The 13,385-nt window shown below is 44.4% G+C and overlaps 1 non-coding gene across 1 annotated transcript; it reads right to left on the bottom strand.

Annotated features, from left to right (window-relative positions):
* Positions 1 to 3,705: 3,705 nt before the first annotated feature.
* Positions 3,706 to 3,777, bottom strand: TRNAA-UGC. The gene has a single exon. It is a non-coding gene; the product is annotated as a tRNA-Ala (tRNA).
* Between the last annotated feature and the right edge of the window lie 9,608 nt (positions 3,778 to 13,385).

Below are 13,385 nucleotides of genomic sequence, written 5' to 3'. Positions count from 1 at the left end.
CATTTCATTGTATCTGAAGAAGTGTGTGCATGCACACGAAAGCTTATACCTTGAATAAAACTTTGCTGGTCTTAAAGGTGCCACTGGACTCAAACTTTGTTCTGCTTCAGACCAACACGGATACCCACCCAAACCATTCTTTAAAACACAGCATTCCTGTACACATGAGGCAGTGGTTCTTAGACTGTGGTCCTGGAAACCGAAGGCATCTCAGAAGAGTTAGAACGGTTCCTCACTGAGTAGACTTGTAATGGGGGGTGGAGATATTTCCTAGAGTGACACACTTGTTTGCCAGTATTGATCCTCTTCTTACAAACAGCAAGATGGTGTGTTGTTAGCTAAAACTCAAGAGGGTGTGTTGAGAGAATTGGAAGCGTTTTTGGTTCATATAGGACTAAAGTGTCAACAGGCCTGTGTGGCAGCCATTTTTAACAAAACATTTTGCCTTAGAACATGCCTGGAATTGTCTATAAAGATGGTGTGTGGTGGGGAGGGGGGGGGTTCTTGGGAAAAATACTCTTGAAGAACCCTGGCTTGGGGAATGTGACTGCCCAGGCAACAGCTTATTACTCAACATGTTCAGGCTCATCATCCATTCATAGTTTTTATCAATTAGTTTGTGTTTTATTAGTGTTTTATTATTTATGGGTGGAGGTTTTCGATATTTCTCTAAGAAGAAATAAACTTCATAGGACTGGTGAATCACAGTTGGTTTGTTTGCCACTTTGAATTAATTTTTATAGTGGTATTGTCCAATTGACATTGGGATTCTCCAGCCTCAGACAGGAGAACTTTCCTTTATGCAGGGAGGTTTGACCACAAATTTTGTGCAGCAGGGCCTGTTTCTAGAAGAATAAGAGTTTGGAGTGAAATGTGAATGGATCATTTCTAGTAGCCATCATGAACTGCAGTGGCTTAGGGCAGAATTAATAAGCTGTCCCTTGATAGGCTTACCCTTACCTTACCCTACAAATGCACTCAGCATAAGCTCATTTTAAGACACCCCCCCCTTAATTCCAGGGAAATCAGTTCTAAGATTAATAGGCTTGGGAGAGAATAGAAAAGAAAGAACAGGAGAAGTTCACTAAATACCAAGACTTATTAATAGAGTTAGAGCATCTCTGGGAGAAGAAGTTCACCATCATGCCACTTGTCATTGGAGCCCTCGGAGCAGTACCTAGAAGTCTCAAGAAACACCTGGACATTCTGAGTATTGAACAAATAACACCTGCTCAGCTCCAGAAGACAGTGTTGCTTCGAGCAGCAAGAATCCTGGGAAGATACATCTGCAGTTCCCAAGAGCTTGGCTAGATCTCAAATTGAAGAACACCATCTAACAGTCAAAGTATGACTGTGACAATGCACAATAATCATAATAATAATCGTCATCACCATCATCATAATAATTCAGTAGTGCCAAAGGAGGTGCAGTCGTCAACTGTATCTGGCAGCATTTCCAGGAAACCAAAGATGGCAAAGTCATAATCGTCAGAGTGCAGATGCCTCCAGCTGGCCCTCGCTATGGGACAGTAACCTAGGGAGACCATACTATTAGCACAAGCACCCCAAGTATTATTTGTTGCAAGTGGTGGTTCTTCCATTACAAATCTCTTTCCATGCCCACAAATCTAAAGTAGGCCATTATTATGCCTATGTTCCATGTGGCAAAGTGGACCCAAGGAAGTGTTACAGCCTGGGCCAACCACAGAAGCAGTATTTCAGTTGCTGCCTTCAATACACCATATTTTCCAATTCACCAAACTTAAATCTCAACCCAGTTTTATTCTCTGGCGGCATTCTTTAAAACGGCTTCCACATTCAGTGAAATAATTTACTGTCGCTCTTGATGCATTTGCACTTAAGTCTTGTTGCACAGTTGAAACAAAGCCTTCTTGCTTCGCATCAGTGGGGTGATACTTTCCTTCCTGGCAGCCTCAAAGTTCCTATGACAGCAGAGAATGTAACGTAGTACAATAAGAGCTCTGCCCGACCAGTGAACCCTCTAATCCATCGTCCTGTTTGACAGGGCAGCCAATCAGTTATCCTGGAGAATCAACAGGGCACGGAGCTCAAGGCCTTCCCCTGATGCTGCCTTGTACCACTGCTGCCTCTGAACTTTAAGGTTCCCTTTAGTTGTTATGGCCAGCAGTCAGTGATGGGCCTATCCTCCATGAATCTGTCCAGTCTATCTTCAGAGACATTTATACTAGTAGCTCTCACTACATCTACTGCAGTGAATTCCAGAGTTAAACACCAAGTAAAGAAATACTTCCTTTTGTCTGCCCTGAATCTATCACCCATCAATTTCATCGGGTGCCTCTGAGTTCTAGGAATAGAGCAGAGGGAGAAAAAACATTTGCTCTACCCACATGGTCCACCCTGTACCGTGTTTTTATAAATCACTATCATGGCATCTCCTTATTCGTTTCTGTGATAACTCATAGCATGACAGGACCGAGAAACTTGATATACAAGCATTGTATGTCGTTTCTGTCAAGAGCTCTCTCAGCCCCACTGACCTCACAGGGTGTCTGTTGTGGGGAGGGGAAGGGAAAGGAGCTTGTAAGCTGCTCTGAGACTCCTTTGGGTAGTGAAGGGCGGGGTATAAATCCAATCTCCTCTTCTTCTTCAACATGCAAGTGGGGCATTAGGTAAATGATTCTGCAGCTAATCCCATGCTCTTGAGCAAGGTTCGGACTTGTGATGATCAGCCCCCACCCCACTTCTAAAACCAAGAGGATATGCACAGGAGACAGTGATATCGCCATTCAGAACGCAGTAGAAAGCCGGAACCTCCCATGACTATCTCTAAGCCCTTGGGTACACCTTATACCGCTCTTTGAATCCTGTCCTGTGCATTTCTGAACAACCCTATGCTGCAATATCGAACACCATTGACCTTTTATTCAAATACAACATATGAGATGTCTGCTGTATGATACCATGGCTTTCTAAAATTAAATTACATTAAAGTCAGTGTGATTCCCTGGTACATATAACATTTCTTTTAGGATAGGTATATCCAAATGGGATGATAGCCAAGCTATTACAAGTGCTGTAACGTTCAACCAAGCAGGAAATCAAACATAACAGAGTGGAAAAAAACAACATATATCCCCAGGGATCCTCCTATTTCACCCCTATATGCCATCAACTCTATGTGCACCTGCATACAAGAGAATGGTTTTATGGGGGAGGGGGAGTAAGGAGATAGCCTGAATAACTTTAGCGGTATGGATAACATTCTGCTGACTCCTGGGATTGCAGTGTCAATGATCCAAACCCTATTTCTCATTTTTTCCCCTACAATTGTGATATCATGGGTGTTATGCACCAGGTGTTTATCTGTTTACAGTCCGAAGTCCCAAAGAATCTTTGTTTAATCATTCTCCGTGATCTTGTCTGGTTTGTGCGTCCATGAATTTTTGGCCAGGCCACCATCAGATCCACCCACTATCTGTGCTGGCAAGGCAGGCCTCTTGGGGTGTGGGCACAGTCTGCTTCATTCTGTTCTGCTTCCATGATTGTATGCGTATGTCTGTAAGGGGTACTGCTTTGAGCTATGTTCAGTGCTTGAACATATGAAGCTGCCTTCTACTGAATCAGACCCTTGGTCCATCCATGTCAGTATTGTCTACCCAGGCTGGCAGCAGATCTCCAAGCTCTCAAGCAGAGGTCTTTCTACTCCTGCCTGCTCCTTTTAGCTGGAGGCGCCAGGGATTGAACCTGGGACCTTCTGCATGCAAAGCAGATGCTCTTCCACTGAGCCAGGGCCCCTCCCCTGTTGGTTGTTTAGTGGCAAGGAGGATTGTAGTGTATTTACATTGTTATTTTTATGTAATTATTATTTTTTAGGATTGTAACATAATATTTTTTTGAAGAAGGCAGTGGTTTGTCCTGCGTGTCACCCTTCTTGTACCTGGTTGCTTGTTAAATTCCACGCCATTTCGGTATATTTGCATAAGGGGAGGGGGGGAACCATCGCTCTAAGACACATATACAACTCCTTTTGGGAATCGACATAGCCTTGAAAAAGGCTTAGACGATCACGCCTATGTTTATTTACAGCCAGCCATTCCGTGTAGGATAATTTCTGTACCTATACACACACTACAATTTTGAGCGCCGTTCCTTCATTTTAGATCAAGGATTGGGTTGTCCAGCCTGGATTTTTTCCCAGTACATTGGTTTGGAAAGGCAGTGTAACAGGAAATACTGCAGAGTCTGTGCATGCATTACATTCCTTTCCTGCCCTGAGCGAGGGGCCAACAAACAAACCTTTCTTCTAGTAAAAAGACAGAGCGGCACAAAGTTCAGCAGCAGATGCAGCCCCAGAATCCAAACATCCTTTTCTGCCGACGAAAAGGATTCGGCCTGCTATGTTTAAACCTGGGGGTGGGGAGATTAATGTCTTTTACCTTGTGGATATCTATTTGTTGCAATTGAAGCTTCCAGGGTATTGTAATAAATAGTAAGGGAAGGCAACGCGTCCAGAGTATAAAACAAGTAAAATAAAAGAGGTATAGATTAAACGGGTGTTATTGTGCTCCATCTTCAAATTTGGTGTTTCGGGGTCTGATTCTTTTTGGTCCTGCATGAAAGTTTGAAGTCAATGCAGCTTGAACTGCTATATGGGATGTATGAAAGTTAGAGTCCAGTGGCACCTTTAAGACCAACAAAGTTTTATTCAAGGTGTGAGCTTTTGTGTTTGTGTGCACGCACACTTCACAGAAGTTCACACCTTAAAGCACACCTTGGTCTTAAAGGTGCCACCTTGTTGTATGGAGCGCAGTTATCATATAAAGCAACTTTGCCAGTTATGGATTTATGGCCTGAAATGTATTTTGAATATATCGTTCAGTATGTTTTTTTCTCTCAGAGTAACCTGTTGTGCCTATATGAAATCCTGCGCTTGGGGGGGGGGGGCACATGCTTGGATATAAAATGGCTAAGTTTAAGATGCAAGGTTTGCCTTTGAGGATTAAAAGGGGCAAGTCTGCCTTTCTACAGACGAGGCCTAAATCTCTGGCTCTCGTTGAGCATTGCTCAGTTAAACTAGGTGAAGGCTGCAGAATCCAGGCTGGATTTCCAGAACTGTCTATTATGTTAATAGTCTAGTGACAGCAGCTGAAAATTCATTCGAAGCAAAGGTTTTGGGGCTCTTCAAAAACTCTTGCAAGTTTTCTTTGACTTGCCCTGACCTGGACGACTCAGGGGAGGCTGATCTCATAAGAACATAAGAGACACCAGTGTTGGATCAGGCCAAAGGCCCATCTAGTCCAACACACTGTCACACAGTGGCCAAAAACACGAGGTGCCATCCAGGAGGTCTACCAGTGGGGCCAGGACATTAGAAGCCCTCCCACTGTTGGCCCCCACAAGCACCAAGAAGACAGAGCATCATTTGCCCCAGACTGAGAGTTCCTATCTATACCTTGTGGCTAATAGCCACTGATAGACCTCTGCTCCATATGTTTATCTATAAGGACATAAGAGAAGCCAATGTTGGATCAGACCAATGGCCCATCCAGTCGAACACTCTGTGTCACACACGGTGGCCAAAAATACCAGGGGCCATCAGGAGGTCCAGCAGTGGGGCCAGGGCATGAGAAGCCCTCCCACTGTTGGCCCCCACAAGCACCAAGAAGACAGAGCATCACTTGCCCCAGAGCCCCTATCTATACCTTGTGGCTAATAGCCACTGATGGACCTCTGCTCCATATGTCTATCTAATTCCCTTTTGAAGCCGTCCATGCTTGTAGCCGCCACCACCTCCTGTGGCAGTGAATTCCATGTGTTAATCACTCTTTGGGTGAAGAAGTACTTTTATCTGTTCTAACCCAACCGCTCAGCAGTTTCATGGAGTGCCCACGAGTTCTTGTATTGTGAGAAAGGGGGGAAAGTACCTCTTTCTCTGCCTGTTCTTTCCCATGCATAATCTTGTAAACCTCAATCATGTCACCCCTCAGTCGTCTTTTCTCCAGGCTAAAGATCTCATCAGATCTCTGAAGCTAAGCAGGGTCGGTCCTGGTTCGTCCTTGGATGGGGGACCACCAATGAAGTCCAGGGTCACTGTGCAGAGGTGGGCAATGGCAAACCATCTTTGTTTGCCTTGAAAACCCTGCAGGGTTGTTGTAAGTTGGCTGCAGCTTGGTGGTACTTTATGTCTTTCCACCGCAGTTTACTTTCAAGAAGTGGTCTTGTGTAGCACTTTGTCAGCGCTGTAGCCTCCATTGCAGCCAAGAGGGACTTGTGTGGGACAGTTGCCACCTGCAGCCTGTGGCATACACAGTTAATTATTACCCATCTAATAAGCTGGAGACATGGACTTCTGTTCAGACCTTAGAACTTTCTCCCCCTTCAGGCATGTGTATTCACATTCCCAAATTTGGCATTGCTGTAGACTCTTGTACAGAGCCGATTTGGTGTAGCGGTTAGGAGTGCAGACTCTAATCTGGGAGAACTGGGTTTGATTCCCCACTCCTCCCACATGCAGCTGCTGGTGTGACCTTGGGTCAGTCACAAGTCCTTTCAGGGCTGTTCTCTCAGGAGCAGTTCTCGAAAGAACTCTCTCAGCCCCACCTACCTCGCAGGATGTCTGTTGTGGGGGAAGGGAAGGAAAAGGAGATTGTAAACTGCTCTGAGACTCCTTCGGGTAGTGAAGGGCGGGGTATAAATCCAATCTCTTCTCCTTCTCAAAATAATGTTTACAGGTAAGCAGCTCATACTCATGAGGATGGTAAATGTTTCGCAACTGCCGTAGTTTAAGATCTCCTTATGAAAAGGACTCTTAAGTACTTTCCTCTTTCCAAAGATGAGATACAACTCTAGGTCAAGCAAGACTCTTAAAATGTTATTTTTTTTCCAGGATTTTAGAGAAACAATATTTGGAGTGTACTTAATATTACCTAAAGTACAAACTCAATGGGAAACAGGAAGCACATACTCTGTTTCCTAGCTCTTTCAATTTCTGCTAATCTGATTTACTTAGCCTTGAGAATATATTACATAATTTGCTAAGTGTTTGACAGAAAGGAGGAAAGGGAAACGAATTGAACATGATAACAGAACAAAACTGGGCTTCTCAGTCAGTTGTTTACGCCCTGCTATGATGAATTGGAGTCACAAAGCATTTTGCTAGTGGAATGAACAAAATGCTGAGTATTTAAGTGGTCACGGAAGTACGTATACTGATGTGTTGTGTTGTAGTTCTGATTGAAAATGGGTTTATTGTAGTCTAGATGGGAACCAGTTTGTTTGTTTGGCCCTGGAATGATATACAGACTTTGGCTGCACTGTCTGTGTGGTGAATGTTTGTATAGCCTTCTGTTGCGCTTCACACTTTAGTACAGAAGATATACAGCATTAACTACAGTGAGGCGCCATACTCCTGCTCTAGTTGCACGTAAAAAAGGCATCTGTATGTGGCTGGTGGTTCTGAGGCATGGATTGGGAAGCGCACTCATCCCATTGAAAGCAGCGCCGCACCAGTAGTCACCTTCAGCATGTATGCATTTTTTTAAGTGTGCTTTTAAATGTGAGCCAGTTTGGTGTAGTGGTTACGTGTGCGGACTCTAAACTGGGAGAACCGAGTTTGATTCCCCACTCCTCCACTTGCACCTGGCTAGATGACCTCGGGCAAGCCGTAGTTCTGATAAGAGCTGTTTTTGAAAAAGAGCAGTCTCTGACAGAGTTCTCTCAGCCCCACCTACCTCACAGGGTGTCTGTTGTGGGGAGGGGAAGGGAAAGGAGTTTGTAAGCTGCTCTGAGACACCTTTGGGTAGTGAAGGGCAGGGTATAATCCAATCTCCTCTTCTTCTTTCAGTTCTTTTTTTAAATAGCTTTTTATTATTGTTGTTGTTATTTATGATTAATGTAGGGATACAAAAAACAAGGGGAGATATAGATATTATAATAATCCTTAACTTATTCATAACAAGGACGATCAACATCAGAGTAAATACAGAGCATTTATCATAAACATTTAAGATACATAGTATTAGGAAGGTTTTTACATACTGTATGCATTTATTATTAAAACCTAGCCTTTATTACCATTAGTTACTATTAACGGTTATACATTGATTATTACCTTACATGTCCCATTACATCTTACTACCACTACGGTTGTCGTAAACGAACTATAATCAAAGAGTACATTTTAAGAGCATTTCTAAAAATAAAAAGGATAACAATAAACTAGGTTCATATATACGTCAAAAACTATTTTTATGGTCTCGGATATAGCATTATTTCAGAGAACACTTAATATTTATACCATTGTAGTATTATCCATAACAACCTTAATTATGTTTAGTGCCATTATATTATTGCCTAAGCTGTCAATCATATCGATGAGAAAATAAAAAGAAAGCATTATAGTAACGTTAATATTTCAGCATTTATGCATTTTTTTAAATGTGCTTTCAGTTCTTGATCCTGCAAGCGCTGTGCACATGTTAGGCCTGTGTATGCGTGCAGACCTCCTTAGCAGGAGCTGAATGAGGACCAAAGAACAAGCCAGAGTGCTCAGAAAAAATATTGTATTAGTATTTGGATGGGAGACCTCAAAGAATTGCCCAGGGTCCTGACGCAGAGACTGGCAGTGGCAAACCAGCTCTGAACATCTCTTGCCTTGAAAACCCTGTGGGGCTGCCGTAAGTCAATTGTGACTTGACGGACCAAAAAACCCAAAAAGTGTGCACAGAGAGAAACCATACAGTTAATCTCTCCTCCAAACTTGGTAACTCTGTGACTTGGTATAGTGATTACTATGCTGCACAGACATGCAAAATTTACGTAGCTAACTAATTTTGCAACTCCCATCAGGGTTTCATCTTTTTAAAAAGGGGGCTCTTCATTAAGTAGTTCACACAAGTAGGGGACCCGCAAGGACTTTGGGAGAGGGGGTATCTAATTTTCCTTCCTCCACAGTTTCCTCTTTTCTTTCCCTTCCCTGAAAGCCCCCATAGCCTCTCTCCCTTTCCTGCATCCTTCTCTTCTTCTTTATCTACCCCCGCATCTTCAGCTTTCCCTCCTCCTCCCTTTCCCCCCTGCCCTGGAGCTTCTATGTGAGAAAACTGTGCCCCTGTTGTGCAGTTTTTGGCTGCTAAGCTGGGCCCAGTTACATAGTAGGAAATGTGTAAGGACTTGGGGGGGGGGACCCTCACTTTCCTTCCTTCTGTCAATGCTTTCCTCTTTCCCAGCCTCCCTCTCACCCATCTGCCAACCTATCTTTTATCTGGCCCACCCCCATTTTGTTGTTGTTCAGTTGGACAGTCGAGTCCGACTCTTCGGGATCCCACGGACCACATCACTGCAGGCCCTCCTGTCTTCCGCCGTCCTCCGGAGTTTGTTCAATTTCAATCCCCATTTTAAGCAGTATTTATTGTGTGAGTGGCCTAACACTGTTGCGGTTTCCTAGCAGTGGCCACTGAGGGCATCGGATTCTTAAAGCTACAGGCACTCCTTTTATATGTTTTTAAGATTTCAGATTCTTCTGCAAACCTGGGGTGTTTTCCAGGTTTGTAGAAAGAGGCACCTTTTTTGCTCCAGACTCAGGATTTATGTATCCACCGACTTGGCCCTCTTGAGAATTAGATATAGTGGTCTAGCACTTTCAGTGTTCCCCATGTGTTATTACAGAACAAAGTTTGAGTCCAGTGGCACCTTTAAGACCAACAAAGTTTTATTCTGGGTATAAGCTTTCATGTGCATGCCCTCTTCTTCAGATACATTGAGGTCACCAACCATTACATTATAGGTAGAGGGTGAGGAGGGTGTTGCCAGGAATGGCCAATTAGAGTCAAGATGCATAAGTAACTGAGCAGTAAATTTAGTTAAGACCAGGGGTCATTTCCTGCAGGAGCGCACAGGAGCGGAGCTCCGGCAGTAAAGAGCCCAGGGGGCGGGCACATGCAACAAGCCCCGCCCCCTGCTCCCAGCAGCCTTCAGTCAGAGCAAGAAGCAGCCAGGTAAGTTGCAGAGCCCCCCCCCGGCCCAAAACAGTCCAGTGGCACCTTTAAGACCCAGTTTTATTCAGGTACAAGCTCTCCCTCCTCTGCGAGGACAGATCTGCACGTTCCTCCCACCCCCCCAATAGCTAGCAATCCAAAACAGTCCAGTGGAGCCTGAGTGGTGGGTGTTGCCTTCTGACACACTTCCGGTGATGTCAGGGGGTGTGCCATATGCAAATAAGTTATGCTAATGAGCTCCTGCACCTCTTTTTCTACGAAATGACCCCTGGTTAAGACTGGATGAAGGCAATTGGTAAGACCTGTGAACAGCAGCAAATTAGCATATGGCATAATAAAAGAGTTTACAAGCAGAGGCGAAAACTGGATGATGTTAGCTTCTGTAATGTATCTCTAATTTGCATTTCCTGGCAACACCCTCCTCACTCTCTACATATATGTAATGGTTGGTTGCTTCTCTTTCAGTGCATCTGAAGAAACATGCATGCACCCAAAAGCTTGTACCCAGAACAAAACTCTGTTGTTCTTAAAGGTGCCACTGGACTCAGACTTTGTTCTGCTGCTTCAGCACGATTACCCACTTGAATCTGTGGCCCTTTCTGCACTCTCCTTGTAATCCAGGGGTGTCAAACATGCAGCCCAGGGGCCTGATCAGCCCCCGGAGGGCTTCTATCAGGCCTGCAGTGGAACTGGCTGTCTTCTGCTTCTTCTTCCAGTTCTGCTGCTGCTGCATCATTGTAGGTTTGCAGCTTACAGATACACACCTGAACAGCATTCTCAAGACTGCAACAGCACAGACATTTTGATGCCATAATTCAGAGCAAGAGGTATCATTTATCAGATACCGTTAAATAAAATATTGCAAGAGTGCTAATGTTTTAAGCATGTTTTTATTTTAAGTAAAAAAAAAACCCTTTGTGTTTGTGTCCTTTATAAAGTTTATATCTCCACTACCTGGCATTACATTTTATGACACACATGGCCCAGCCCAACAAGGTCTCATTTGTGTCAGATCCGGCCCTCATAACAAATGAGTCCGACGCCCCTGTTTTAATCCATGTTCACTGTGGTGGCCTCCAAGTAATTCTGCACTAAAATCGAGCTCAACCTTCTTTTCCCCCATTCTGCATTACATTACCTCCCTTCAGTGGTCAGCCCGGTTTCAGCCTGCTGTTGCCCCGGGGTTATTTGGATGCTGTTTTGCCGTGGACTTAAATTGCCTCAACCCGGACACTGAGAAAATCAGGAGTGACAGGCAAATGCAGAAAGGACCTATGTGTTATCACAGTCATTCTTACAAGGAATACCTTACAATTCTTGTAAGGAACCCTAGTAGTAGTAGTTGTAGTTGCTGTCACTGTTCCTCTCTGGCAGACAGGAGACTGAGAGGGAGTAGCTTGAGATTTACATCTCAGACTCCTTGGATCATAGCTTATACTGTCAGCTATTATGCTGTGCATTTTATATCCTCCTGCCAGGTTTACTGTTGCTAGCTCAGTGAGTACTGTCCCAAAAATCTTCAGGAAAACTGTTTTGGTAACTGTAAATATCTGACTGTCAAACTGCAAAGTCGAAAAAAGGCTTCTTTAGGTAGGACTGAAATATTATTCCGACATATAGGTAGACTACTGTATTAAAACAGAGATTAAAACTGTTCATTCAGAAGGAATGAGTCCGTGAGGTCCGTCTGACTGCTGCTGCCGTTGTGCACTGACGCCCAAGACCTTATGTGAAAAGTGTCTCTTCTTTGCGGTTCTTTAGCCCAAGGAATTAACAGTTTTTTTTAGAACTGCTTTGGTTCTTAGAAAAGGTTCCCTTCAGTGTTCTTTCTATTTGCATTTTCACTTTGCTCAGTCGCTGTGAGATGGAGAGATCCCTGTGGGATTTGTGTTGAGGGTGGGGTCCGATATATGTCAACGTGATCCGCTAAAGTGAGTTTGGGAGAATGCAAAAAGTCAGTCTTGAAGAAACCGTCACCGTTTTCGGAAGCCCTGGTGTAAGGGACCCGCGCTCGAGGTAGCTGCCCCTCTTTGTGGCTTCTTGGCCATTGGTTTTTATTTTTTTTTATTTTTTTGGTATGGTACTTTTCAGCTGTCAGGGTTCCCGTGAAAGTATTAAGACCGAATACAAACAATCCCCCAGCATGAGCGTGCAGGACTCCAGCATAGTGGGTGGTGGAGCGGCGATTTCCCCTTATTTGTTCTGACTCTAATCTTAGGCTGGGGCTCTAGGAATACTGGCTGGGCTACTCAAAACCTATCATTAGCACCTCATTATACTGGGCACTTCTAAGCAGCTATTCCTGTGTGTGCCGCCTGGGAAGTGTGCGCGCGCTATGATGTCATCCCACAGCCATGAACTCCAGAGGTATTTGCTGAGCACTGGGTTTGGAGTGAATTTATGGCAGCATCCTGCAAGCAGCTGCTCTTGTAGCATAATGGAAGTGTGAACAGCATAATGGAAGTTCAAAAGGGTGTTCAGGAAAGCAGTTTGTGAGAGTTAGGCAGTACAGGTAAAACAACACATTTTCCAGTAAATAGCAGTGATTGTAGGTAGAGGGAGAATTCCTTCAGTCTAAAGTGAAGTTGTGATAGGCAGTTGTCTTTGAAACAAGAAGAAGAAGAAGAGAAGAGATTGGATTTATACCCCGCCCTTCACTACCCAAGGGAGTCTCAGAGCGGCTTACAAAACTCCTTTCCCTTCCCCTCCCCACAACAGACACCCTGTGAGCTGAGAGAGCTCTGACAGAAACTGCTCTTTTTCAAGAACAGCTGTGCCAGAACTATGGATTGCCCAAGGTCATCCAGCAGGTGAAAGTGGAGGAGTGGGGAATCAAACCCGGTTCTCCCAGATTAGAGTCCTCGCACTTAACCACTACACCAAACTGGCTCTTGATAGCCAGAAGTTGTTAGGGGGCAACCAACACATTCAACAGAATGAGTTGTTCAGATCAGCATGCAGACTGATAAGGGAGTCTAATAAGCATGTATAACTGCCTTAAGAATTCAGGCGGGCAGACATTTTGGTCTGAAGCAGCAGAACAGCAGAAAGCTTACAGTATCATCTATGATACTGTCTAACCATCTCATCCCTTGCCGTCCCCGTCTTCTTTGACCTTCAATCTTTCCCAGCATCAGGGTCTTCCCCAGGGAGTGCTCCCTTCTCATTGGGTGGCCAAAGTATTTGAGCTTCAGTTTCATTATCTGGCCTTCCAGGGAACAGTCAGGGTTGATTTCTTTTAGGATTGACTGATTTGAACTTCTTGCAGTCCAAGGGACTCTCAATAGTCTCCTCCAGCACCATAGTTCAAAAGAATCTATTCTTCGGCGCTCGGCCTTCCTTATTGTCCAACTCTCGCAGCCATACGTGACTACTGGGAATACCATTGCTTTGACCATGCGGACTTTTGTT

The sequence above is a fragment of the Gekko japonicus genome, unplaced genomic scaffold (assembly GCF_001447785.1).
Source record: "Gekko japonicus isolate JY-2015 unplaced genomic scaffold, Gekko_japonicus_V1.1 scaffold4139, whole genome shotgun sequence".
Taxonomy (NCBI): Eukaryota; Metazoa; Chordata; class Lepidosauria; order Squamata; family Gekkonidae; genus Gekko; species Gekko japonicus.
The sequence above is the reverse complement of the archived record's forward strand: the minus strand, read 5'-3'. Positions and strand labels throughout refer to the sequence as shown.